This window comes from Tamandua tetradactyla, chromosome 2 (genome assembly GCF_023851605.1).
Source record: "Tamandua tetradactyla isolate mTamTet1 chromosome 2, mTamTet1.pri, whole genome shotgun sequence".
NCBI classification, from domain to species: Eukaryota; Metazoa; Chordata; class Mammalia; order Pilosa; family Myrmecophagidae; genus Tamandua; species Tamandua tetradactyla.
The window spans coordinates 118693728-118718991 of NC_135328.1; the positions used below are offsets into that span (position 1 = coordinate 118693728).

General features: G+C 41.8%; 1 protein-coding gene and 1 long non-coding RNA gene across 3 annotated transcripts in view; one reads left to right on the forward strand and one right to left on the reverse strand.

Moving 5' to 3' along the window:
* LOC143673735 (cytosolic carboxypeptidase 1-like) overlaps positions 1-25264 on the reverse strand; it is a 295645-nt gene that overhangs the window by 254561 nt on the left and 15820 nt on the right. The gene's annotated exons all lie outside the window — the stretch shown is intronic.
* Positions 489-4091, forward strand: LOC143661764 (uncharacterized). The gene is made up of 4 exons (XR_013164816.1): positions 489-588; positions 794-958; positions 2207-2321; positions 3667-4091. It is a non-coding gene; the product is annotated as an uncharacterized LOC143661764 (long non-coding RNA).

A 25264-nucleotide genomic window follows, 5' to 3' on the forward strand; every position in this document is an offset into this window, starting at 1 on the left:
ATCTCATTGCTCCATCCACCTTCAGTTTCTCACCAGGAGAGTGTTTCACAGAGATGAGGTAGAACTTCCCCACAAGGGTTAGGGAGGTGCTGGCATCAAGGACATTTCCCTGTAGGAGGGTCTGTGAGAATCCTGGGCTGAGATCAGGGAGGCCTTGGATGAGAGTGCAGGGCAGGAAATGGCTCCTGTGATCAAATCCACAGACCCCAGCTGCAGCTCTGATCCCACCCAACAAGGCCACCTTGGCCTCTTCTCCATCTTCTCCTTCCCTCTGCCCCAGGAATACAAGGTCATTCCCAAGATCGAGCGCCTGCAGGCAGGATGCATCTATATCTACTTTCGGCCCATGGAGGAATTTAGGGCCTGGTTTGGGACTATGGAACAGCTCAGCACTTCTGTGTGGTAAGGCCAGGGCAGAAGGTAGCAGCAGCATGGTCCCACCATGAGCTGTGGTTTTCTGTAGCCTCACAGCAACCCTCTGCCCTGTAGCTTCCATTTGTCTTGTGAGCGGGAGCCCCCGGCCCTGTCGGCCAGCAACATCCTCGATGCCCCGAACCTCCCAGATGTTGGCAAGCCTCAGAGCACAGGGTGAGTTCCCTTTCCAGGCCGGCAGGTGCAGCTGCCTCGGGGGTCTGTGTCTTTTTGGACTCAGCATCGCCTCAGGGTGTCTACACTTTAGTATTGGGGACCCTTCTCCTCTCCTGACCAGCCCTGTGACAGCATCATGGCCCCATCGTTCAGGGCCAGGTTGTGCATGATGGAAATAGGAAATACTGAGTGATCTCTCCCACAGATTGGTGACTCGACCTTCAGCTCAGACCACCCGCAGCCCGGGGCCCCTCTGAGTGCCCACAGAGCCTCGAGCCCCCTGCAATTCTACAGAAAGCAGGTGGGCGACTCCTGCATCGTCCACGTCAGCCTGGATGGGGACCATGTCAACGTGCCAAAGAGCATAGTGGTGAGCTGGGCGGGCGGCGGACCCCGGGGGCCCCTTGCCTGAGAGGTAGGAATGCAGGATGATTGACATGTTCTTTCCCTGCCCTCCTGGAACCACAAGCCTAGTGGGTTGAGAAGGACAGACAGCCACACAGATCCACAAGTAGTAAAGAAAGGTGTTCGGTGTGGGTCAGGGCTGAGGACAATGGCCATAGATATGTGGCTTCCACCTTGAGGTGGGCCAGCCTGGGAAAACCTCACTGAGGCAGCCCCTGGAAGAAGGGAGGGAAAGGACCGCACGGGGAACCCCAAGCTCCACATGGGCCTGGCCCAACGGAGGACACTCATGGGGTCAGAGGTGAAGAAACAGGGCCCAGGGGATGTGATTGAGGTCACGGAGGCCTCAGAGGTTGAATCCCATCTAACTGCATGTAGGGGAGAGTCAGGGAAGCCAGTTAGGGGGTGCTGCCACCACCCAGGAATGGAGGGTAAGGACTGATGCAGGGAAGAGGCCATGAGGGGAGCAGATTCTGGATAGATCTGCTGATGGAGCCACCTCATCCCCGACCTGCGCAAAGGCTGCCTGAGGTGCTGGATTAGACATATGCCCAGCTCTGCAGTTCAGTTTTAGACTGGAGTTTGGGTGGGTGTATCGAGATGTCGCTAGTATGACTCTTTATCTGAGCCCTGCCCAAGCTCAGGGCTTGGCACTGGAGTGGGTCCCCTCAACCACCACATGCCTGGCACACAGTAGACTTCTGGGCATCCAGCTCCTCTTCCTTGCTGCCATCCAGGCTTAGACTAGATGTCTGTTCTCAGAGTCACTAAGTCTGTCATCTTTGAGTGGCCTGTTCAAGAGGACAAATCTCAGGGGGAAAAGAGATGCCCAAGGAGTGGTGGGAGGAGCTGGCCCCGAGTGGCCACATCTGTCCCCAACACCCTGTTATAGGGTGACCTCTGGAAGCCAGTAGGAGCTGAGCAGGCCAAGGATCAGAGGCAAGGGGCTCAGCCCTAGGGCAGTGACCTGGAAGGGAGACATTTCTTTCTTGCAGGAAATGGGATGGAATGATTGGAAAGGGCCCTCCTTCCATGGAGGCCTATGAGGGGAGCAACAGGGCAGTGGGGCCACTCTACACCCAGACCCAACGGGGGTGGGTCTTTGAGCCCTGGGCTCCCTGCTGAGACAGCTCCAGCAGGGCCCCTGCCACTGCCCTTGTGGGAGCCAGCTCCAGAACCCATGTCCTGATGGCCTGTCCCCCAACATGCCTAGATCACCTGCCATGACAGGGCTCCGGCTGTGATCCTCAAAGCCCTAGACGAGTACCACCTGGATCTGGAGGCAGCAAAGGAATACAAGCTGGTGCAAATCATCTCACCAGATCGAAGTAAGTCAGGGAGCAGGTCCAGGAGTTTCTCTGTGAGGGGCTGCCTCAGTACTCTCCTCCTACCCCCCGCCACCTGGGCTGTCTGCCCAAGACAAACTCCAAAAGGGAGATGTTCAGCATTTTGGGGTCCTTGGGGTCTGAAGTATCTCACCCTGTGACTTGCATCTCCTCTCCATGTGTCATCCCTGGGTGTGGCCCAAGCACTGGAGCCCTAGTGCAGACTGCGGGATTGTGATCCAAGACAAAGGCCTCTCTTCCTGCCCCAGGATCTCTGCGGGCAGGGCACCCTCTAGCCAGGATGGGCTGAGTTGTGCATTGCAAGCAATCATGGGTCTGTGGACACCAAGAGCAAATATTGAAGTCCATGTTTTATGATGCCAAGGCAAACAAAAGCCTCTTGATCCTCTTTGGAGGCTTCAGGGACCCAATTCAATATTCCCAGCAGTGACACCGAGCCAGGCAGCCTGGGGTCTGAGCCCATAGAGCAGTTACTCACGTGCTCTCTGCCTGTTTCTTGTCCCCAGTGGGAGAGGGAAATACTCCATGTGAGAGCACAGAGCCTCTCCATACCCTGTAAGGGTAACTTTAGTATTATTATTATTTTTTTTTATTTTTGGTGAGCTACTCATGGCTTCTCACCGATTAGCCCAGGGAATCAGTTCTGACTCCCAGATCATTGTTTCCTATATCCTACCTTATCTTCCATCAGCATTTTGTTGAGATGAGCAGAATAAGTGGGACTGCGTGTTTCAGAAAAGAAAATCTGAGTTCCCACAGAAGTAGGCAGAAAACCGAGGCAGGAGCAGGAAGTCTGACGAGCGTTATGGTGCAGCACTCTCTAGGCCGGAGCAATCAGGTGGCAAAGAGGATCAGAGCAGAAGTCAGTGCTCGCTTGAGGGACCTCAGGCTGTGGAGGACTCCCTGGCCCCATCAAAGGCCTGTACTTGGTCTGCCATGTCTTGGGCCTCAGTTACCCTTTCCCCAAGAGTGCAGTATTCAGGGACATCTGCATTCGAGAATGCTTCTTAGAACACCTACCTCCCCATCAGTGAAGGCATCAAGCACTTGGCCATAAGATGTGCTGGTGGGAGGACCCTCCGTTAGCTCTAGGCTGAGATTCCCAGGGGTGCAGTCAGAGTCACGTGTTAACAAGATTTGTTGGGTTCAGTGCTTCTTGAGTTTTGCCCTTGGGCAGGCATCAGTCCAAGGACTCTTTGGTGTTCCTGGAGCTAACTGGGGGACTCATGTCTCTGGGGGAGTCTGACTTTGTGTGCTGCCCAAGGGGTGGAGTGGTTTGGGAAACCCCATAAGCACAGCTGACTGTGCCTCTGTCTGTCCGCACCAGGGCTCAGCATTCCCGATGACAGTAATGTATTCTACGCCATGGACCCTTCAGGAAATTACCACTTAGTTCTAACAAAACGGACCTTCCACGTGGTGAAGAAAAGAACCCGCTCCACCCTTTTTCGCAGGAAGAAGACGGGGCTCAAGTGGTCAAGGGGCTGCTTCTAAGTGGCCCTGATGCCTGTCGGCCTTAGGGTCACCCTGCCTGTCTCCAGCTGGTCAGGTGGCTTAGCTGTCCCCAGTGGGAATAGGCCAGTCCAGGCAGCCTCTTCCCTCCCACCAGTGACACGGGGCCTCCCAGCCCCAGGCAAGTTCCAGCCCTGAGCCTTTCCTCCTGCCTGGCATGACCCTGCCCCTTGACAGGCTCACCTGGGGTCCAGATGTTATATTGCCCCCCCAAAAATAAAAGATGTAATTTTATATGAATTTTGAAGTCCATGATGGTATTTTGTTTTCATACTTTTGTCAAAACCTTCCGGGGCATGTTAGCCCGCAGTGTATGGGCATCTTCATACTAGTATAGGGCATGAATTAGTGTAAAGCAGGGACTAGCTCACAATTTCGCATCATAGTTATTAAAGTAGAGTAGTTGACAGGGATCCCTAATGCCTTTGTCCTCCTTTATGCTCATTCTTTTAATGTAATCATAAGGCAATTTCCTCAGCAGGTGTGGAAATTTGGGGCACATACAGGCCTAAATGTCTTATTCTTGGCTATTAGAGGAAGTTGTTCCCAATTTAATGAATTCCCCAGCAGAATATTCCTTTACAATGGTAGTTTCACTTGCTGGCTAAGTAGGGCTTTTAGAGAGCATGGGTTTGACTGTTTGCCCTTTTGCATTAGCATTGGTCTGTTTTATGCAATTTACTTTAATTGCATTGATTATTTCTCAATGTTCTTCCAGGAATTTCAGGATTTTGGATTCCTGATCTTTTGTTTATTTATTCATTTTTTAGTTAACATAGCTGTCACATTTGGTTTGGTCTCTCTCTCTCTCTCTCTCTCTCTCTCTCTCTCTCTCTCTCTCTCTCTCTCTCTCCTCATTTTACTTTAGTTCATCATTTTAAAAACTGACAGCATATGACCTCTATATTATTATGTTATGTAGTGTTCGTACAAGCTTGTTATTATACTGGAGGTGGAAATCTACATACTTCTATTTCCCTGCAACTTTAAGTCTTTTGTTTTTGTACCATGTGCTCCATTTCCACCACCATTTCAGGTGGTTCCTTTACATACACACTTAAAGGGCAGTTTGCACAGTGAAGCAATCCAGTGTTCTCTCCTTACAGCAAAGAAGCAGGTCTCCCCAGATTACTCCTGCTGGACCCTACCCTCTCTAATGCTGTGGACCCAAGAAACAAAGGAGTAGTGAGCATCTGTGATTCTCTGCTGTTCTTAGTTTCAGTTCCCTTAGATTTGATTTTGAGGTCAGGGAGAATATTGGGGCTGGATCTGATGGGCTAATATTTCAAGCATTAATGGGTCTGGGCAGGAGGTTGAGCCTGAGGAGGGGAGATGAGAAGGCAGAAAGGGTTTTTAGCAGCACTGCCAGAAACAGAGAAAAGCAGCCAGCACAGTAGAGGGGAGGAAACTAAAGCAGCCAGTGGAAGCACAGGCTTTTCTTTCATTTTGCTGAACTAGTAGCTATTTGTCAAAATATCTCATTTAGGAAATAATATTTTTTATACAGAAAAGAATGTATTAGAGGATATCAGATAGCTCACAGAATCCCTGGGAGGTCTATAGAAGGCCATTCTGAAGTGCTGCATCTGGAAAAATGTCCAACCCTATGGTGGGGACAGTTTCTGAGCCACTGCCATGGCTATCAGCCCCCGTGAACACGCAGAGCCAGTGCCAGGGCTCCTTCTCTGCAGCCCCTGCCAGGCAGAATCCCTTGACCACCATGCTTACCAGAAGAGCAGGCTGTCTTCATGTAGTCACTTCCTCATGGTGCCCACTTCTTAATACAAGGCACCCACAGATGCACCAAAGTTGCAGAACCAAGGTCATGTTCCAGAACACAAGGGAGCCTAACACTGTGAGTCTTCTTCCTTCTTTCTTGATAGGACAGGACTCAAGTGTGAGAAATTATCCAAAATGTAGGGGCAGGTTTCCAGGTTGATGGGTAGCTTCCAATGGCCAATATCTGCTCTGAGCTACATTGTCTCTTAGGATTTGGGTACATTTGGCTTAAACCCCTGTATCCCATCCTGTGTGATTTCAGGACCCTACCCCCAAATTTGGTGCATTGCCCACCTTCTCCTCCTGTGTCTACTGTGCCAATTCCGTTGGCCCACACATGGACCCTCTCTGCCCCTATCCCTTGCCTCACATGAAATCCTGTTACATGCAGAGATTTCATCTTCTGGAATTCTTGAGGAGTAACTGGGAAGAGTGGCCCTGTACACTGCCAGCCTTCCGTTCTCTCTCCCCTCACTTCTATTACCTTCCAAAAGCCCAGGCTTCCAACCCATGCACTCTCTGCCTCAAGAAACCCCATGGAAAGGAACAGACCAGTCTCCCTCAATATTTCATGGAGAGCAGTCCACCTGGATGGCTGCCCACCCCCATCCCCACACCCAATAATTCTGGCTGATTCCATTTTCTCCATCTTATAAGTTGCTGCCATTATTTTCATTCATACCATCATCTTCCCCTGAAACATTGGATCATTTTTTGAGATCCTTCATAGTCCTCAAAGTTTCCCATTTGGTCTAGGACTAGCTAGACATCAGACCTTCCACTTGTGATCGTATAAAGGAAACAGCAGGAAGAGAGAGTGGTTGCTGTCTGACTATCATTCCATTTTAATTTGTGGGCTGTTAACATTTCTCCTTGAGATAACTCAATTTAACTGACCAAAACATCCCCACAGGGTCTAAGTAAATTTGGGGTTATTACAGCGCACCCTTTTCTCTTAGAACAGAATAAGAGCTAGGACCAAAATCAGAAAATGTCAAGTGACAAGCCATTCTTCACAGATGTGCTTTCTCAGATTTGACTGCCTGATTATTTTTCAGAACAACACTCCAGAAGAACTGGAGAGAAATAGTAGAGAACTTTTTTACCTAATAGCCAGAAAACTCCATACCAGCGGCCCCACAAGATTTTATCTCGATAAACAGATATGACATTAACCACAACTCAGCAGGAGTTCAAAGATCCTAGAGGGGCTAACCAAGGCAGTCAGACATTAAACAGGAGAAGGTGGAACACAAAGAATCCCTGCTGGCACCAAGCCCTTCCCCGAGCTGCCATCCTGGCAGCATCCCGGTGTTCCCCTTTGAGACACACTCTTCACATGCCCACTGAGTCCTTAGTGTTAGAGTTAGTTTTTGATCGCTGTGTGAGAAATTACCACCACATTTCAAACAACACAAACTGATTACCTCAGGGTTTCTGCAGGTCAGAAGTCTGAGCAGAGTGGTCACATACTCTGCTCAGGGTGTCATGAAACAGATCAAAGTGTTGGCTGGCTGAGAGCTAACTGGAGCCTTTAGTAGGGAAGCTCCCACACCTTCTCAGGCTGTTGGTAGATATATTTCTTTGTGGTTAGACAACTAACATCTTCCTTGTGCTGCTACTTGTTGACCAAATTCTACTTTCAGCCCCTAGAGGCCACTCACAGAGACTTGCCACTCGGTCCTCTCTATATGACCTCTCCTATCTCCAAGCTGTGACCTCATGAAGGATCCTGTCCCCTTCCCAGGCTCCCCTGATCAGCTCAAGCTTATCCCAGACATTCTCCATACTGATGAACTCCATGTCAACCAAGTAGACACATACTCATGGTAGTGACATCCCATCCAGTCATAAGTTTCTCATGCAGTAAAGGGCAGGAGACCATACAAGGATGAATCACCAAAAGATGGAAATAATGACGCCATATTAGATTTCTGTTTCCAACAGTATTAATAAGGCATACACTCTGGTGTGCCGAAAAGTGTATATCAGGAGACTAGAGCAAAGCATTGCTGGGATTATTTAAGAAAAATGGGACAAATATATTTAGTGAACAGAAAAGGCAGTTACAAGATCATTAGGCTAACCTTAATCTGATGAGAGGCCCTCTGAGGAGTGTTTCTTAGGAGCTCATTGAAGAAGCATTTAGGTTTGGATTCAGATACAAACTGAAAGGGCAGGTGAAACCTCCAATTACCAACCCCCCTTAGCACTGAAGTGACCCCTCTCTTACCAGTTTGGAAAAGTTTTCATTTCTTTTGCTTGAACTCTCACCTCCTCAGGTTTATTCACAAAAGCTTGCTTCATGGCAAAAAAAAAGTGAGTTTCCTATGACTGTGCAGTTCCTGCCTTGGCTGGTCCTAGTGTGTTCTAGCCACACTGGGCATTATAAGCCTCTATTTCAGACCAAGCATTTTTGGCAGTATAGCATGCTCTGCTTTACCCTCCCCCTTAGGCTTGCCTTCTCCCAGACTGATTAACCCTCAGCCTCTCCCCCAGTCTGTCACCACCACTTTTGCCAGCCTTCTCCAGCAGTAGAAAAGCCCAGACCCTATTTTGTTCATGGAGCTGATCTAAGGTTTCCTCCAGTCTCCTTATTAGTCAATTAAGCAATAAATATTTTTGCTTGCTTACAGCTACAAATAAGTTTGCTTGCTTACAGCTACAAAACCAGGATGTGGGTCTGTGAAACTAATGCCACTTCTCTGCTTCTGTGAATAAGCTTGCAGTTTCACCTTTACAAGCCCACCCTGCAAGCCCCACAGTGTTGCTCTCTGAATCTTCCTTCTTGAGGTTTCTGAGGCAGTCGCTGGCCAGATAATAAAGACTCCAAAGTGACTTGCAGTTTTGGAATTTGTGGTCTCTCTTTCAGTGCGCCCCACAACAGAGGCCACTGCACTTCACATTGATCTGGGACTGATCATGATAAGAGGGTGATAATGAAGGATAGCACCAGCCAATGCTGAGCCAATATGGAAACACTGTGAAAGTTAATTTTTGCTTTGTTTTTGTTAGTTCTGGTGCAGAAGGAAATGTCTCTCATACCATAACTGGATACAAAGTTAAGAAATAGACAGCTCAGGGACTAAATCCCATAGTCAAAATCTTAAAATATTAAAATGAGCAGTGTGTAGCAAAAGGTGATGAAATAAAGAAATAAGAAATGATGGCCCATCCAAAGGAAAAGGATAAAAATCAAGAAACTGTCAACAAAGATGACTAGATTTGGGACATACCAGACAAAGACTTTTAAAATATGATCTTCAATATGCTGAATGACATAAAGCACAGAGGAATAACTAAAGGATATCAGGAAAATATGTAAATTTCATTGAAGAGGAATTTTTAAAAGGAGCCAAACAATACTGGAATTGAAGACCACAATAACTGAAATGAAAATTGTCTAGAAGGCTTCAACAACAGATTAGAGCTGGCAGAAGAAAGAATCAGTGATCACAAAGATAAGAAAATTGAAATGATTCAGGTTTAGAAGCAGAGAGAGAAAAAAAAGAGTTTAAAAAGGCAAACAAAGCCTGAGACATTTGAGATCTATCAAGTATACCAATACATGCATGATGGGAATCTCAGAAAGAAAGAAAGGGGGAAAATGAATATTCAAAGAAATCACGGCAGAAAAATTCCCACATTTAATGAAAGACATGAATATGCCCATTCAAGAAGCCCAACAAGCAAGATAAACTTGAAAAAAATCATGTCAAAACACATGGCAGTCACACTGTTGAATACCAGAACCAGAAGAGAGTTCTGAAAGCTTCAAGAGAAAAGCAACATGTTATGTACAAGAGAGCCCCAATAAGGTTAAATGCCAATTTCTCATTGGAAACCATGCAGGCAGAAAGCAATGGGATGAAATATTTAAAGTGCTGGATGAAAACAATTGTCAACCAAGAATTTTATATCCAACAAGACTGTCTTTCAAACTTAAGAAGAAATGAAGACACTCTGAGATAAACAAAGTTGTGGGGGGTTGTCACCACTAGAACTGCCCTTTAAGTAAAGCTAAAGGGAGTTCTTCAGACTGAAACGAAAGCATAATAGACAATGAATCAAAGTGGTATAAAATATAAAGATCTTCATTAAAAGTTTTCATATGGATAATTATAAATGCCAGGATTTGTATTGTATTTTTGGTACCTATTTCCACTTTTCACATCTTACAGTTTCTAAAGTGCAAATCACTACAAAGCAATGTTAAATCTATGGTTTTAGACTTAAAATGTATAAAGATCTAATTTGTAACAAATACAGCAAAAAGAAAACCAAATAAATGTAAAAGTAGGGATTAATGGGGGAAATGAAGGACAAAAGAGACAGAAGACTTACTAAGATCAAGCAGCAAAATTGCAGAAGTCATGCATTACCAACAGTTACTTTAAATGTAAATAGATTAAACTCTCCTGTCAAAAGGCAGAGATTGTCAGAACTGATCAAAAGGAAAAAAAAAAACATGACCCAACTATATGCTGCTTATAAGAGACTCACCTTAAATTCAAAGACACAAATAGGGCAAAAGTAGACAGATGGAAACAAATATACCATGCATAAATTGACCAAAGAAGATGGGGTAGCTATATTAACATAGATAAAATAGTCAAAAACTGATATGAGAGAAGAGTCAGTCACTATATACTGCTAAAAATAGGTCAATTCAACAAGAAGGCATAACAATTATAAATATATATGCACCTACAGGCAGAGTCCCAAAATATATGAAGCAAAATTGACAGATTTGAAGAAGAAATTGATGGTTCTACAGCAATAGTATAAGACTTCAATACACCATTTCAATAATGGATAGAGCATCTAGACAGTACATAAGGAAATAGAATAATTGAACAATATTCATCTACACATGAAAGACATATATATGGAAGACTTAATAGCAGCAAAATATACATTCTTCCTTAGTGCACAGGGACAATTCTCCAGGATAGACCATATCTTAGTTCATAAAATAAGTCTCAAAGACTAAAAGTATTAAAATCATATGATGCATCTTCTCTAAGCACAATAGAATGAAGCTAGAAATTAATAACAGAGGGAAAATTGGAAGATCACAAATATGTGGAAATTAAACAGCATACTATTAAACAACCAATGTCAAAAAAATCACAAGGGAAATTAAAATATCTTGAGGCAAATGAAAACAAACAAAAGAATAACATACCAAAACTTATGGGAAGCAGCAGAAGAAATTCTGAAAAAGAAATTTATATTTTCAGTCACTTATATTAACAGAGAAGAAAGATCTCAAGTCAGAACATAACCACAGAACTAGAAGAACTAAAAAAAAAAAGCAAATTAAACCCAAAGCAAGCAAAAGGAAGGAAATAACATCGATTGCAGTGGAGATATATGAAATAGAGAGAAACAATGAAAACAAAAGTTGACTGTTCGAAAAGACCCAGAAAATTGACAGCCCTTCAGCTATCCTGACAAAGAAAAGAAAGAAAGAAAGAAAGAAAGAAAGAAAGAAAGAAAGAAAGAAAGAAAGAAAGAAAGAAAGAAAGAAAGAAAGGGGAAAAAAGACATAAGTACCTAAAATCAGAAATGAAAGAGGGAACTCACTACCAATCACACAGAAATAAATAGGATTATAAAAGGATACTATGAACAACTATGTAACAATCAATTAGATAACCTAGATGAAATGGACCAATTCCTAGAAATACACTAACTACCTACATTGACTCAAGAAGAAATAGAAGATCCCGAATGAACAATAACAAGCAAAGACTTTGATTCAGTACTAAAAACCTACCACCAACAAAAAAAAGCCCAGCAAGAGACGGCTTCGCTGGAGAATTTTACCAAACATTCTAAGAATTAACACCAATGCTGCTCAAACTTTTCCAAAAAAAAAAATTGAAGAGGGAAAAATCCCTAACTCATTCTATGAGTCCAAAACCACCCTCATACCAAAGTCCAATAAAGATATCACAAGACCAAAATCTCTTATGAATATAGATGCGAAAATCTCCAACAAAATGCTAGCAAATGACTCCAACAACACTTTTAAAGAATTATATGTCATGACCAGTGAGATTTATCTCAGGTATGCAAGGGCGGTTCAACATAAGAAAATCAAGTAATGTGATATACAACAATAATAGCACGAAGGAACAAAATCATACGGTCACCTTAATTGCTGCATAAAAGCATTTTACAAAATCGAGCACCCCTTCTTGATAAAAACATTTAGAAAACTAGGACTAAAAGGAAACTTCCTCAACATGATAAAGGGCATTTGTGAGAAAACCACCATTAAAATACGACACATGGTGAAAGACTTAAAGTGTTCCCTCTAAGATCAGGAACAAGACAAGGATGCCCACTGTCACCACTCATATTCAACGTTTACTGTATGTTGACATCAGAGCAATCAGACAAGAAAAAGAAATAAAATGCATTCAAACTGGGAAGTAAAATGAAAACTTTACCTATTATCAGTTGACATGATCACACATTAAAATGATGAAAAATACACAACAAAGCTATGAGAGCTAATAAACAAGTTCAGTAAAGTGGCAGGGTACAATATCAACACACAAAAATCAACAGCAGTTCTATACACTACTAATGAACAATCTAAAGCTGAAATTTTTTAAAATTCCATTTATAATACCAATTAAAAGATTTAAATATCTGGGACTAAATTTAATCAAGAATGTAAGTCACTTATACCTAGAAAACTACAAAACATTGCTAAAAGAAATAAAAGACCTAAATAAATGGAAAGAGAGTTCACATTCATGGATTGAAAAACTGAGTGTTGCTAAGATGTCAATTCTACTCAAAGTGACTTATGGACTCAACACAAATGAATAAAAATTTCAACACCATTCTTTACAGAAATGGAAATGCCAATCATCAACTTTATATAGAAGGGCGAGGGACCCTGAAAAAACAAAATTAACTTGAAAAAGAAGAAGGAAGTTGGAAGATTCACTCTTCCTGATTTTAAAGATTATTAGAAAGTCACAGTAATAATACAGCATGGAACTAGCACAAGAAAAGATTTGTAGACCAATGGGATCAAATTTAGAGCTCAAAAATAAACCCTCACATCTATGGCCAATTGATTTTTTAATTTTTAAATTTTTTTTATTGATTTACATTAGATATTTGCATGCCATGTAATCATCCAAAGTGTACAATCAGTGGTTCACAATATCATCATATACTTGTGCATTTATCATCACAATTTGCTTTCCTTTTTATTTTCTGTGAAAAATAACATATATACAAAAAAGTGATAAATTTCAAAGCACAGCACAACAATTAGTTGTGGGACAGATTTCAGAGTTTGGTATGAGTTACAATTCCACAATTTCAGGTTTCTACTACTAGCTGCTTTAAAACACTGGAGACTTAAAGAAATATCAGTAGAATGATAGAACTCATTTGTTAAAACCTACCTTCTCTGTATAACTTCACCATCAACTTTGATCTTTCTCCCACTCTTTAATGGTGTTTGGGCTGTGCCAATTATAACTTTTCCATGTTGGAAGGGGCTGTCAATAATAAGGGATGAAACTAGTTGAAATTTTGCAGAGGTTGGCCCCTCTAGGTTTCAGGACTTATCTGATCTGAGGACCATCTGGAGGTTGTAGATTTCTGGAAAGTTACCCTAGTGCATGGAACGTTTGTAGAATCATATATAACATACTAGATGCTCTTTAGGATTGGCAGGAATGGTTTGTATGGGGGTTGGTAAGCTGTGATAGGTAGCAATATCTAACTGAAGCTTGTATAAGAGTGACCTCCAGAGTAGCCTCTCAATTAATTGAATCTCCCAGCCACTGATACCTTATTTGCCACACTTCTTTCCCCCTTCTTGGTCAGGATGGCATTGTTGATCCCACAGTGCCAGGGTCTGGCTCATCCCTGGGAGTCATCTCCCATGCCACCAGGGAGACTTTCACCCCTGCATGTCATGTCCCACTTAGTGGGGAGGACAATGATCTCACCTGCAGAGTTGGGCTTAGAGAGAGAGAAGCCGCATCTGAGCAACAAAAGAGGTCCTCCAGAAGTTACTCTTAGGCATACCTATAGGTGGGCTGAACTCCACTACATACACAAGTTTCATAAGAACAAGCCTCAAGATCAAGGGCCTGGTCCATCAATGTGGGTGTCCCTTATGTTTGACACAATCAGTGGTTTCCCCAGTGGTAAAGTTTAATAGTTCCATATTTTTTCTCCCAACCCTCAAAGGACTTTGCTAATATTTTTCAATATTCTGCTTAATATACACTGGAATTTATCCAGACATTACACTAAGCTACACAGGATTATGGACCTTCATTCTTATTCTGGGATCCCTGTGTTTGGATTGTTCAAATGATCTATCAATACAGGTTGAGTTAGATTATGTCCTACAGGAAGTATAGGTTCTGGACAAAATGAACTTTTCTTCCTTTGGTCTCAAGGAGTAGATTAGGTTGTAAAATATAGACAATGCCTTCCTTACCCCTATATTCTGAATTACCTTAATCCTGACCTGATCAGCCTCATTCTTTTTTTTTTTAACTTCTACACCAGTCTTTATTTCTAAATAATCAACACCAACAAACAAAAGTCTCTCTCACATGAAAACCATGAGCAAAGCAGATTTTCAATACTTGTCAACTACTGGGGAGACAAAGTAAAATTAATCATACTAAAATAAGTTATCTTTTATGAACTCCAAATTTACAGAAGTCATGTAGCATTCCCATAATAAAGTAAAAATAAACACAAATGAGGAAAAAGAATAAAAATATTTAAAAACTGAGTAATTCTATTTAATTGGGAGTTAACTGGCAGAAATTCTCTAATAAGCACAATAACTGGAAATGTGGTTTTGGACTCTAACAAGAAATTTTTCATCAAAGTCAAAGTTCAAATGATTCTACAATCACATAATGTGTCTGGAAGTCACACTAAAGACTTAGGGACCTCTCATTGTATACCTTATGATTTAACTTTGAGAAATGACTAATTCAAATATATTAGGAGTGTTTGACCTGTAAATTGTATATGACATTTTAACAATTCACAAAATATGAATTTGGGGCCCTAACTTTTAAGAAATTAAAATTTTTTCAAGCTTGTAAAGCCATAGGAAATCAAGCTGGATTTATTTTAGATCCAGTTCATGGAATTTTTAACTATCAAGTCTAAATTTTTCCCTAATGAACACAGTATATACATATCTAATTCTTAAAGATACTACTTTTGAGTCAATCAAGAACCATAAATAAAAATATTATTATTTCTATATTGTTTTATAATTTAATAAATCAATACTGTTATCTAGCCAACAACACAGGTAGCCTTCATTATACCAGATATACAAAATTGATAGAGAAATCATCTAAAAGCTCTGAAATATAACTGATGGTTTTCTGTATTTGTAAACTAATGACATTGGGTGGAGGGGAGAACAAAGATACTTGAAGAAACCAACTTCTTGATACTAGTTTTAAACACATATGTTATAATAATGTAAAAAAAATTTATGTTATTTATTTAAATTTTGTAAAAAAAATGTACATTATTAACAATTTTTTGAGTCTTCCTTATAGTTGGTGTCATGTCTTTAAAATCGTCAGGTTCCAGTTGTTCCAAAGCATTCTGTCGTGTTGCCACATTCCCATTTCCTCCTTCAATCTTTACGCTTATGGGTGCATCTTCATCCCAGGAAGTCCACTCTTCAGTACCTTTCTGCTTAGGAACTGATGAATAATCAACTGTAGTTGGCAAAGTTATCTGGTCTCCACTTAATTTTCGTCCTCTGCCAGATCTGCATATTAATCTTTTTAGGAATGAGAATACTGTTGCTAGACAAGTACAAAATTTAAATAACCGGAACTGTGTGATGGCGAAGGCCAGAATCCAAACCTGCCTCTCCCCCTCCCCTCCCCCCTCCCCCTCCCTGCCCTCCCCTCCCCCTCCCCCTCCCCTCCCTTTCCCCGCCTCCTGGGCAGAGGCTCTGAGCTGCCCCGACCGCCCTGCTGTGGTGGTAGCGACCTCAAGCTCGCGCTCTGCTCATCACTCCCAGCCCCGCTCATCACTCCCAGCCCCGCTCATTCAAAGCCTGGCGCGCACTCTGTCGCAGCGGCCTTTGCTGCTGCGGAGCTGCCATGGCCTCCCCTCTCCTTGGGAAACCCATCCCTGGCTATGACCCCCTCGCCTCCTCCTTGTAGGCGACTCCGGTTGTCTCCTTCATTCTTCTCTTTAAATTGCAGGTTATACGTGTATAAAACAGCCTCTCAAAATCCACAAATAACAATTATTGCTCCAGACTCCATGTGACTGCTAAAAGACCTCACAGTCCAGGCCCTGTTTTATTGCAAGTATTGTCTAAATGAGACCATACAATAATTGCTCTTTTTTTTCTGGCTTGCTTTGCCTCACCAAATGTCCCACACGTTCATTCATGAATTGCATGCCTCACAACTTCGTTCTTTTTTTGAGCAGCAGAGTATTCAGTCATGCACCATCGCTCACCAATCTCCTCAGTCAGTGCATCCTTCAGCCACCTCTATTCATTGGGCATCATGTATAACGTCCAAAGTCAGCAGTCCATCGATACTCTCAATTTTAGATAATTTCATCGCTCCCAAGAGACAGATAACCAATAAACACACTTCATCAAAGAGAAAATCCAGTCTCCCCTTAACTCACATCTCTCCCCCCATTATTTACCGCTTGTGTCCTGTGGTACTGTTGAGGTTTTCCTGTTAAACAGCCCATAGCATGCAACAGCAGTTTTCACCTATAACTTGAACTTACACACTCTTGGTATAAGAGTAATACCTTTGCAGTAGTTCATGCAAGGACTTATTTATATTTGTAGTGTTAATCAGTAGGACACATGGGTGTATATAACCCCTTCAATCATGTTCACCTGCAATATAGTAATATTTTATTGAGAATTTTTGCGTGTATGTTCATTAAGGAGAATGGCCTATAGTTTTCCTTTCTTATGGCATCTTTACCAGGTTTGGGTATTAAAACGATATTAGCTTCATAAAATGAGTTAAGTGGAGTTCCTTTTTCCTCAATTTTTGAAAAATTTGAGCAGGATTTCAAAAAAATTTTTGGAATGTTTGATAAATTTCCCCTGTGAAGCCACCTGGCCCTGGGCTTTTGTTTGTAGGAACATTTTTGATGACTGATGGAATCTCTTTACTTGTGGTTGGTTTGTTGAGATCTTCTATTTCTTCCTGAGTCAGGAAGTAGCTTGTTTGTGTGTTTCCAGGAATTTGTCCATTTCATCTAAGTTGTCTAGTTTGTTGGTATATAGTTGTTCATAGTATCATCTTATGATTTATTTCTTCGGGGTCTGTGGTAACACACCCCTTCTCATTTCTGATTTTGTTTATTTGCATCCTCTCTCTTTCTTTCTTTGTCAGTCTTGCTAGTGGCCCATCAATTTTATTGATTTTCTCAAAGAGCCAACTTTGTTTTATTGACTCTTTCTTTCTCCCATTCATTTAACTCTGCTTTGATCTTTGTAATTTCTCCTCTTCTATTTGCTTTGGGTTTAGTTTGCTGTTCTTTTTCATGTTCCTTCAGGTGAGTAGATAAGTCCTCGATTTTTGCTCCATAGGCATTTAGGGCAAAAATTTCCTTCTCAGCACAGCTTCTGTTGCATTCCATAAGTTCTGATATGCTGTATTCTCATTTTCATTTGTCTCCAGATAGCTACCGATTTCTCTAGCAGTTTTTTCTTGATCCACTGGTTGTTTAAGAGCATGTTACTTAATTTCCATGTATTCTCCATGAGAACTTTGTGAAAGTTCTTGTTCTTTGGGTGGTTATTATTTCCAGCTTCATTCCACTGTGATCAGAGAAAGTGTTTTGAATAATTTAAATGTTATAAATTCAAAAAGACCTATTTTGTGCCCTAGTATATGATCTATCCTGGAGAATGTTCCATAAGCATGAGAGAAGAGTGTATATCCTGGTGTTATGGGGTATAACAACCTATATAGGTCTGTTAGGTCTAATTTACTTATCAAATTGAGTTCTCTATTTCCTTGTCGATCTTCTGGTTGTTCCGTCTACAGTGGAAGGTGGTCTGTTGAAGTCTCCTACTATTATTGTTGAAACGTCTGTTTCTTACTTCAGTTTTGGCAATGTTTGTCTCAGATAGTTTCAAGCTCCTTGACTGGGAGCATAAACATTTATGATTGTTATTTCTTCTTAATAAATTGTCCCTTTTATTAATATTTATGGTGTCTTCTTTGTCTCTTATGATGTCTTTACATTCACACTCTATTTTGCCTGATGTTGAAACAGCTACTCCTGCTTTCTTTTGGTTACGACTTGTGTGGACCATCTTTCTCCATCCTTTCACTTTCAATCTATCTGTATTCTTGTGTCTAAGATGAGTCTCTTGTAAGCAGCATAGAGCTGGATTATATTTCTTAATCCATTCTGCCAATCTATGTCTCTTAATTGGTAAGTTTAGTCCGTTAACATTCAAAGGCATCGCTATAAACGCATTTCTTGAATTCACCACTTCATCGTTTGGATTTTGTCATATCTATATATCCTTTTCCCTCTTTTTCTTTCTATCCTTTAAGTTACCCTTACTGGTACTCTACAATTCTGTGCCCTCATCCAGCCCTCCCCTTGCCTATCTCTTTTTTCTGCTGGCAGAACTCCCTTTAGTATTTCTCATAGGGCCAATCTCTTACTGACAAATTATCTCAACATTTGTTTGTGAACATTTTAATCTTTCCCTTACTTTTGAAGGACGGTTTGGCTGGGTACAGAATTCTTGGCTGGAGGTCTTTCTCTTTCAGGATCTTTTTTTTTTTTTTTTTTTTTTTTTTTATAAGGGAGGAAGGGAAGGAAAGACAGAGAGAAGGAAGGAAGGAAGAAAGGGAAACATCTCCAAACATTTTCTTGTTTTATTGTATTTTGTTTGTTTGTTTGTTTTTTACATGGGCTGGGGCCGGGAATCGAACCGAGGTCCTCCGGCACGGCAGGCAAGCACCTTGCCCGCTGAGCCACCGCGGCCCGCCCTCTTTCAGGATCTTAAATATGTCGTGCCACTGCCTTTCCTTTCCACAGTGCCAGCTGTGTAGTCTGAACTCAGCCTTAGGTGGTTTCCCTTGTATGTAGTAGATTGGTTTTCTCTTGCCACTTTCAGGATTTTCTGCTTCTCTTCAACATTTGACAGACTGATTAGTATGTGTCTTGAGGTAGGCATATCTGAAGTTATTTTATTTGGATTTTGGGGGGTTTCTTTGATTTGCATATTTATATCTTTTATAAGGGTTGGGAAGTTTTTCCCCATTATATCCTCATCTAATCTCCCTAGCTCATTACTCTTCTCTTCTCCTTCTGGGATACTGATGGTTCTTCTATTTGTGTTTTGTTTTGTTCATCATTTCTCTGCAAAACAATTGAAATTTTTTCCATCTTTTTTTGCCATTCGCTCTTTTGGGTGTGTTCTAAATCAGTTGTCCTGTCCTCTAGTTCACTTTTTCTTTCTTCTGCCTCTTCAGTTCTGCTCTTGTGTGTCTTTAGCATATTTTTTATTTGGTCTACGGCATCTTTAATCTCTGAAATCTGCTATCTTTCTACTTTATTCTCTCAAATTCCTCTTTATGCTCTTCTAGTGTCTCCTTGATCTCCTTTATGTCATTACCATCCCATTGCTTTTATTTAGTAGAGTTATGTGAATATCTTTGATTAGTTGCTCCTAAATCTATGTCTCCTCTGGTGTTTTAATTTGGTCATTTGGCTGGGCTATATCTGTCTGCATTTTCATAAGCTAAATGAGCTTATGTTGCCTTGAAGGCATGTAAATATCCTGATAGGATTACTTTGGAAGTTGATTTCCTTCAGTAGTCTAAAGCTTTGTATTTGTCAGATGGATGTGGAGCAAGATGCGGGATGTGGGGTGGGACACAACAGTGCAGTGATGGGCTGTGTTGCAGGTTTAGGTATTAGTTGGGATTCTAGGCTAGTGCCTGTGAGTGTGGGGTGCAGGATGCAGGGCTGTGGAAGTGAGGTGCGGAGACTGTGGGTGGGGTGCAGCTCCAAGCAGCCCTTGCATGGCAGGAGCAGGGTGTGGTATGAGGGACACAGAGTTTTAGGGCACGGTGGGAGGTGGGTGGGGGTCTGTGCTGATGCACAGGGGCTGGTATGCAGGCAGGATGTGGGTGGGTGCTTGGAGCATGGGGTCCACGAGTATCAGGGTATGGGGTGCGGGGCACAGAAGTCAGGGCACAGGGAGCGCAGTGTGTGTGTGTGTGCATCCTTGTGCAAGGGGAGGAGACCATGATGGCCTGGATGCAGATGCACAAGTGTGTTCGGGTGCAACAAAGGCTGGAACACAGGCTGCAGGTTGCCGGACATGGGTCGGGGGAGGTGATTTTGAGTGGATGGGGCTCCAGTGCAGATGTGCAAGTGTTGGAGGGGTTGGGGCAGGGGTGCACATGTATGCAGGGTGGGAGCTATGTAGCACAGATGTGCACAGGAGCACTTGTCATATTTGGGAGCAGGGCACTTATATTGGGGGGTGGGGCAAGGGTGTGCACGTATGCGGGGTAGGGTCTTGGAGTACAGGGGTCAAGCAGTCAGAGCACAGATGTGTGGGCGCCTGGTAGGGAGGCAGGGTGTGGGTCTGGGGGCAGGGCCCTGATGTGGGCTTGCGCAGAGCTCAGGGACAAGGTGGGGAGGCAGGGCAGGGTTGCTCGACTGTATGGACTGAGGGCAGATGTGGCCGGGCCTGAAGTGAGAACTTGCAGCCTGTATGCATAAGTGACCCCCTGCAGCGGGCAGGAAAGGGAAGGTGGGGGTTGAGGGTCTGGGAGCAGGTGCACGGTTCTTCAGAGGGGTGGGGTGAGATTATGTGCTTGGCGGGAGAGGTAGGTTGGGCAGCTGTGTGTGCACGGGGCAAGGACACACTGGAGAGGGGGTGTTGGGGTGGGGTGCTTGGAGCACGGTAAGGGTGCAGGTGTTGCAGGTCAGGTGTATGGGTGTGGGAGGAGTCGCAGGTCACTGGGTGGGGGTGGCGAGCACGAGAATAGCGGGTTTAAGGAACACAGCTTGGCTTACTTCCTTGTCTCCTCTCACTGTCCATGCACTCCTAAGGGCTCTGGACTTCTGTTTGGAAAGGGGCGTGTTAGGCTGTTTGCACTAGCAGCATGGTCTCCAGTTCTCCAGGCCTCAATTCTTCAGCTTTTGCAACCAGGGCCTCCTTCTGTGATGTAGGAGACCCTCCTAGGTCACTTACACCCTGGAATTGCCATCCCAGTCGCCTTCCTATTGCTTTTCTAGCTGTTCCTTGGAGCAGGGGTGAACTCGACCTATTCTATTCTGCCATCTTCCCGGAACTTCTGGACCCAGTCTGCAGAGCCACAGCTGGCAATCAGGTAGCGCTTCTACCACCGCCACTTCCGGCCAATTGATTTTTGACAAGGGGGCCAATCCCACTCAGGGGGAGAAAGAATAGTCTGTTCAACAAATGATGCTGGGAAAACTGGATATCCACACGCAACAGGATAAGGTAGACCCATACCTCACATTGTATACAAAGGTTAACTAAAAAAATGGATCAAAGACCTAAATATAAGAATCAAGACAATAAAACTCCTAGAAGAAAACATGGGAAAGCATCTTCAGGATTTCAGTTAGGCAACTGTTCCTTAGAATTGACACCAAAAGTAGAAGGAACAAAAAAACAGATAAATGAGACCTCATCAAAATTAAAAACTTTTGTGCCTCAAAGTACTTTATCATGAAAGCGAAAAGACAACATACTCAAAGGGAAACAAATATTTGGAAACCACCTATCAAAAAGTGTTTAATATCCTGGATGTATTAAGAAATCCTACAACTCAACAACAAAAAGACAACCCAATTTAAAAATGGGAAAAAGACATGAATAGACATTTCTCCAAAGAAGAAAGACGAATGGCCAATAAGCATATGAAAAGATGCTCAAAATCATCAACTATTAAGGAAATGCAAATCAAAACCATGAGATATCATTGCACACAAATTAAAATGGCTCTAATAAAAATATGGGAAATAAGTGTTGGAGAGGATGTGGAGAAATAAGAACACTTGTTTATTGCTGACGCGAATGTAAAGTGGTGCAGGTGCTGTGAAAGGCAGTTGGTGGTTACTCAGAAAGCTAAGCATAGAATCACTGCATGAGCTGGTTTGAAAGTATTATGTACCCCAGAAAAGCAGTGCTTTAATCCTAATACATTCTTGTTTTAAGCAGCTGTTTCTTTTATTCTTGATTCAATACTATGGGTTGGAATCTTCTGATTATATTATCTCCATGGAGATGTGACATACTCAATTGTGTGTGGGACCTTTGATTAGATGGAGACATGACTCCACCCATGCAAGGTGGGGTTGCTTACTGAAGCTTTTTAAGAGGGAACCATTTTGGAAAAAGCTCTAGTCACCAGAACCGACAGAGCCAACAGAACAGCAGAGTCCCAGGGAAATCATTGAAGAAGCCTGGAGAGAAAGCTAGCAGACATCGCCATGGGACTTTCCAGCTGAGAGAAAAACTCCAAGCATCACTGGCCTTCTTGAACCAAGGTATCTTTCCCTGGATGTTTTAACTTGGACATTTTCATAGCCTTGCCTTAATTTGGATATTTTCACTGCCTTAGAACTATAAATTTGAGATGTAATAAATTCCCCCTTTTAAAAGCCGTTCCAGTTCTGGTATTCCATATTCCAGCAGCTTTTATACACTGACACAGATTTTGGTACCATGAAAGCAATGAAGCCCAGGAACAAGGGACCAGCTGATGCCAGCCTTATGACTATCTTGACCCAATGGCTTTTCTTGAGTGAAGGTAACCTCTTGTTGGTGGCTTAATTTGGACACTTTCACTTCCTTATGGAAAACTATTAACTTGTAACTTATTAAATTCCCCTTTATAAAAGCCATTCCATTTCTAGTATGTCGCATTCCAGCAGCTTGCAAATTTAAACAGATTTTGGTACTAGAGAAGAGGGGTGTTGCTGTGGTTTGCAAATATCAAACATACTGAAACAGCTTTTTAAATAGATAAGGGGATGTTTCTGGAAGAGTTGTGAGGAGCTTATTAGAAGTGGCCTAGAATGCTTTGAAGAGACTGTTGGTAGAAATGTGGACTCTAAAGATACCTCTGAGAAGGACGGGAGTTTTCCAGAAAAGACACATCCTAATCAAAATGTCAAATGCCAAAGATAGAGAATTCTGAAAATAGCAAGACAAAAGCAATTTGTCACCTACAAGAGAACGGTAATAAGATTACATGCTGATTTCTTATCAGAAACCATGGAGGTGAGAAGGCAGTGGTATATTTAAGGTACTGAAAGAGGAAAACTGCCAGCCCCAAATTCTCTATCTGGCAAAGCTGTCTTTCAAAACTGAGGGAGAGTTTAAAATATTTACATACATACAGAAACTGAGAGTTTATCAATGAGAGACCAGCCCTACAAGAAATACTAAAGGGAGTTCTATAGATTGAAAGAAAAAGACAACAGAGTAAGGCTTTGAGAGTGTAGAGTGAAGATTATCAGTAAGGATAACTAAAAGGGTAAAAAGGGAGACAAAAGTAAGATATAAAAGATATAAAGATATAAAAGCCAAAGGATAAAGGTGACATAAGGGGCTCAAACAGCCAAAAACATCTTAAAAAACAAACAAACAAACAGAGTTGGAGAACTCCTACTTCCCAATTTTAAAGCATATTACAAAGCTGCAGTGGTCAAAATATGGTATTGGCAAAAAGACAGATATACTGATCACTGGAATGAATTGAGAGACCCTTACATCTATGGGCATAAATATACGACGAGTACCAAGCCCAATCACCTGGGACAGAAGAGTTTTTTCAAAAAATGATGCTGGGAAAACTGGATATCCATATACAAAAGAATTAAAGAGAATCCTTAGCTCAAACCTTATACAAAAATTAACTCAAAAAAGGATGTTAAGATCTAAATATAAGAAGAAAGTATATCACTACTAAAACAAAGGAAAGCATCTCCAAGATCATGTTACATTTATGCAACATAAACCATTATGTTACATAATGGTTTCCTAGCCTTTACATCCAAAGTACAAGCAAAGCAAGAAATAGATAAATGGGACCCCATCAAAATAAAAACTTCTGCACTTCAAAGGACTTTGTCAAGAAAGTGACAAGGCAACCTACTTAATGGGAGAAAATATTTGGAAATCACATATCCAATGAGGCTTTAATGTCCAGAGTATATAAGGAAATCCTACAACTCAACAATAAAAAGAGAGACGATCCAATTAAAAAAGGGCAAAAATCTTAAATAGATGTTTTATCCTAAGAGGAAATACAAATGGCTCAAAAGCACATGAAAAGACACTCAACATCACTAGCTATTAGAGAAATGCAAATCAAAACCACAATGAGGTATCATTTCACACATACTTGAATGGCTACTATTAAAAACTAATAATAAATCCAGAAAACCACAAGTGTTGGAGAGAATGTGGAGAAACAGAAACACCCATTCACTGCTGGTGGAAATGTAAAATGGTGCAGCTGCTGTGAGAGGATAGTTTAGGGGTTCCTTAGGAAGCTAAGTATAAAATTACCATATATTCGAGCAATTCCACTGGGCATGTACCACTGCTAGGTACATACCCAGAACAGAAAGCAGGACTCGAACATACATTTGCACACTGATGTTCATGGTGGCATTATTCACAATTGCCAAAACATAGAAGCCATCCATGTCCATCAGCTGATGAATTAACAAAATGTGGTATATCCACATGATTTAATATTATTTAGCTATAAGAGGGAATGAATTCCTGATGCAAACAACAACATGGATGAAACTTGAGGGCATTATTAGTAAGATAAACTAGACATAAAAAGAAAAATACAGTTACGATCTCACAGATATGAATCATAATAAGCAAACTCAGAGTCAGAATCTACAATCTAGGTTATCAGGGGATAGAATTGGGATAGACAAAGGAGAGCTGATGTTTAATTTGTGCATAATTTCTATTTAGGTTGATTGTAAATGTTTGGAAATGGACAGCGGTGACTGGCACATTATTGTGAGTCTAATTAACAATATTGATTTATGTTGGTGGATGTGGTTGAAAGGGGAAGTTTGGGGTTATATATGTTACGAGAAGGAAAGTTAGAAGATAAAACATGGGACTGTTTAACAGTGAACCCTGTTGTGGACAATGGACTGTGGTTAATAGTACAAATATAAGAACGTTCTTTCATAATTATAACAAATGTACAACACTAATACAAGGTGTTAACAATCGGTGGTACACAGGAAAATACACCCATGTAATTTATGGACTATAGTTAATAATATTTTAATATTTTTACATCAGTTGTAACAAAGGTACAACACTAATGCAAAGTGTCAATAATAGGAGGGTATATGGAAACAGCATTTTTTACATGACTTTTTTGTAAACCTACAATGTCTCCAATTAAAAAATAAAAATTGAAAAAAAACATGCTAAGTGAAAGAAACCAGACATAAAGTACTACATATTGTATGATTACATTCATATAAAATGTAAACATGAATTTATGTACAGAATAAAATTAGTGGTTATATAGGGCTGGGAAGGGACA